Source organism: Zea mays, chromosome 4 (assembly GCF_902167145.1).
Source record: "Zea mays cultivar B73 chromosome 4, Zm-B73-REFERENCE-NAM-5.0, whole genome shotgun sequence".
In the NCBI taxonomy this organism is placed as follows: Eukaryota; Viridiplantae; Streptophyta; class Magnoliopsida; order Poales; family Poaceae; genus Zea; species Zea mays.
Window position 1 is genome coordinate 192,871,878 of NC_050099.1, and position 4,222 is coordinate 192,876,099.

Consider the following 4,222-nt stretch of genomic DNA (forward strand, 5'->3'; position numbering starts at 1 on the left):
GCTGAGCAAGTCGCGTGCCTGACGATTTAAAGGCCTCGGAATGCGGGAAAGCAGCCGTGATAACTGATAGAGATACGTAGTTCCTTTTACACGGAAAAATAATATCTAAACTCTACATATACCACCAAAAAGGTTACCCAAAAAGCACCGCTACTCCATCCATTTCCTTTTTACCCTAGTTTGGTTCCGTGTGCTAATAGTTTTCACTCTAGTTTGCTCCACTGATTCTAATTCTATGTTTGAAGTGATTTCCTAAGAGAAGTGATTCTATGGCTCAGAGTGACTTTTGAAAAAAAAAACATATGATAAACTCCACGTGAACCCTAACTATACGGTGGCAATGAATAAGAAGTAGCTTTTTTTAGCTCACGGCCTCCGGTTCATTTTGAAGAATCACTTCACAGAATTCACTCTATAATTGATTCTTAGAAAACTTAAGTTTTGCACAGCTCTTCAGATCCACTTTGCGAAATCTAGGAACGGAGCTCTGCCAAACGGGATTTCTATGTACCAAATTACAATTTGTTTTAGCCTTCTAATTAATTCAATATATGTGTCTATGTTCATCATCATCATTCATTTGAATATAGACATAAAAACTAAGAGCTAAAACAAATACTAATTTGGAATAGAGATAGTCTTAACCATATTTGGTTAGCTATGTTGGCAATTGGCTAGTTGTTTGTCGTTGAGTAACATATGTTACCATGAGTTTAATCATAGGGTGTTTGGTTCCTAGTGACTAATTTTTAGTCCCTCCACTTTATTACACTTTATTTTCTAAATTACCAAATACGGAAACTAAAATGGAGTTTTGGTTTTCTGTATTCGGTATCTTAGAGACTAAAATAGAATAGAATAGAGGGACTAAAAATTAGTCCCTAGAAACCAAACACCCCGGTAACATAGTTTAAATGCACCGGCAAATAAGGACATCGAACGCTCATTTGCTAATAATCAAAGCCTTCCACGATAAAGAAAATATAATCAACTTTATAAAGATCTATCATAAAATCTCTGATTTTTATAAACAATTACAAAGTTCAACTATTGTTACCAAGACCAAAACAAAACCAAGCCAGAAAGAATTTGCTCAAAACATAAAAGAGCAGAAACAACCATCCTATTACAGAGTTTTTAAACTTTATAGACGTCTAACAACAGAGCAAAAGCCAGCTCAAAGTTTTGAAGCCATCCATTGATCCTATCATTAAGTCACCCACTTTCCTTAAAAGTAAACATAAAACAACATTGTAAAGATGTCTTTTAAAAATCATAATGTCTTCTTTATGAGGTGTTGCTTTCTCAATGCCTTGGTCCAAATCACTTTAGCATCCTGTGAACCACAAATACAAACACTAGGAAACACATTAGTCCACAGGTTATGTTGCTCATCAAACACCAAAATCAATTAGTTAAATGAGCCGAGGTCCATTTTCCTTACAAGGGGGATAAGAGAAAACCCTGAGACAAGGGCGGGGCGGTCAAACCATTTCCTCGAACAATCCCCCGTGGGAGGTCTACTTCAGTTCATGGGCAAAAGGAGGCACCGAATAATGAGACCCGCGGACAAGGTCACTCGTGCCCCCTCTCTTGTCTTTAAATGAGGGAAGATACTCGGAAAGGCTCACGCAGAAAAAGGGGAGGGGGAGGGGGAGGAGGAGAGACTCTAGGGCCCTGCGACACGAAAAGTCACGCAACGAAGTTCACTTTATTACTTTAGGAAAGCAGCACCGAGGCACGATACATCGCGATCAACGTGCGTCACGCACGATGTAATGAGCTGACACCCTAATCACAACATGACTGGCCACCTCGTTGTGACCTTCCAGCGGGTCTTCTCGCCCTTCATCCAAAAGCAAATCTCCCTCATCAGCAGCGCCACCACAGCTCCCATGTGAACGCCGAAATCGATGATATCCTAGATGCGGCACGAAGCAGCTTGATCTCGACCTCGGTGGCCGCTTGCGCTGCGCGGGAAACATCGCAACTCCCCGAAGACGCCTGAAGGAAAGGGAGAGGAGACAAAGAGCTCGATCGAAGCAGCCTAACAGGTGGCAATGTGATCGCCTCATCGGCGACGACTACCCTACAGCAAAAGGAGAAAGGGGGAAAATATCAAAGCTTGAGAAGGGGCTGGATAAACTCATAGGAGGAAACTTACCTTGACCATGGCCCATGGAACGCGACAGCCCAAGCAACCCGAGATCTGTCAAACAACCCGGTCAGAGGTACGCTCAAGAAGAGGCCAAAGGACAAGGAAAGCAAAGTCGCCAACAAGCAAACTACGACCGCCCAGAACTTATAAAGGGAGGCAAAGTCGCCCAACTCCACCCCAAAAGGCAGTAGGATGCGTCGAAAGCAGTCTGAATCCCGAGGGAATAAATACCACGATCACTCGAAGGGCGAAAGGACAAAACGTCGCCTACCCTTTATCAGCCCCCAAGGGGAAATATTCTCCCCCCGGGGGCTTGAGGGCTACTGTCGGGGATATAATCCCCGATCCCTGGGGCCCATCAGTCAACGAGCAAACTGGGGAAAGGCCTCTGGCAACTGGGGCTTGTTGGTCAGTTGGAGGAGATAGGTAACATCTACCCTCGAAGAACCCGCCCGGACGAACCCCGCGACACTGAGCCCGAGGTTGGGCGTGGCAGAATCGGACAGGGACCGGGCATGCCGAAGGGAAACCACTTGAGTGGATCCGATGCCTGGCCCAAGACCAACCCATCATAAGTGACCGGCCACATTTACTACACTTGGCACCGAGCCACTACGGAGGCGGCGATCAGCCTCCCACTCATGACCTACAAACCCCTTGGACCACATAGCACTCATGGCCTACGAGCCCCATGAACTACGCCGCATTTATGACCTGCGCATCCCCCGGCCAGCATCACCCCGCTCTCGCTCGCGCTGGAGCACGCCCCCAGGCGAGAGGGTGGCGAGAGGCGGGCGACACGTGGGTTGCGGCGTCTCGTGAGCGACTGTGAATGGGCGAAAGGGACGTGATAGCTCCTGATTGGTTCACGTGTGGTAGCCATTGCAACTAGCCGCTTTTGACCATTTGGAGTCCAAAAAAATAAAAAAAAATGCAAAATTCACAAATTTCATCCCTAGTCCCTCTATAAACACCCATACTCGGGTACAAATAATTCCACACACCATTTTATCTTGTTTCTCTCTTCCAAACTCGCCTTTTTTACTCATTTTCACGTCATGCCTTCTTCGAGCACAAACTCAAGTGAAAGAGCCGAAGGTGCAATGTGGAATGCATTGCAAACAGCCATGGAGGAGGTTATGCTCGAGCTCAATGAAGAGTCGTCGAGCAGGCCCAAGCCCCATCGACGCTATATCAATTGTGATCGTGAGTATGCCCACGATTGACTCCAAATTACTTTCGGCGCAGGTACCACATGAGGCCGCAACTTTTTTTTAGTATTATGCATAGATTAGGTGAATACTCTCTCTCCGTATTTCACCCAAAGAGAAGATGCTCTGGGTCAGCTCCGTCTCTCTCCCCCTACAAAAGTGCACCGCAGCTGTGCGCTTGTTAGCCTATGTGTGTGGGAACGTAGTAATCATTAGTTTTATGTATTTTTCTCTTAATTATTTTGTAGTTTTAATTGTCATGTACGTTTTCTTTTATAATTATTTTGCACTTTGTATTTTTTTAATTCAGTAAAAAAAATTATGTTAAGCGATTTCCGAGCGTGGAATAAATGTGCGTGAATTATTCAATTCGGAAATAGAAAACCTAATGTGATTATAGGCTGAGGATATAGACTGCTGCGGTCTTTGCACTGGAATAACAAGAGCGAGAGTAAAGTCGAGAGGAGAGATGACATGGTATGGGCGTGAGAGGATTGTGCACTGTAACCACTGTTGACGCCTTTTCGGAGCGCCAAACACTCAACAAGAACCGTGGCGGTTCCCTCTGCACAGGGGCGGACGGTCCGCGCGCAGGGGCCGGACGGTCCGCGGCCTGGTGCGAGGCGCGGTGGTGCTCTCTGCGCAAGGGCGGACTGTCCGCGGCCTGGGCCGGACGGTCCGCGGCCTGGTGCGCGGCTAGGGCTCCTGCCTGACAGCCGGACGGTCCGCGCCCTGGGGCCGGACGGTCCGCGCGTACGCAGGGACGGCGGAAGATCGCCGACGGCGCCTGGATCTCGCTCCCGGGAGGGAGCCCGTCGGGGAGTAGAGATCCTAGGTGGTGTCTAGGCTCGGG

General features: G+C 47.3%; 1 long non-coding RNA gene across 1 annotated transcript; it reads right to left on the reverse strand.

Moving 5' to 3' along the window:
* Window positions 1-1,692: 1,692 nt before the first annotated feature.
* LOC109946080 (uncharacterized) lies at window positions 1,693-3,897 on the reverse strand. Its single transcript, XR_002269244.3, has 2 exons — window positions 2,165-3,897; window positions 1,693-2,089 (listed from the first exon to the last, which is right to left on the reverse strand). It is a non-coding gene; the product is annotated as an uncharacterized lncRNA (long non-coding RNA).
* Window positions 3,898-4,222: the final 325 nt, after the last annotated feature.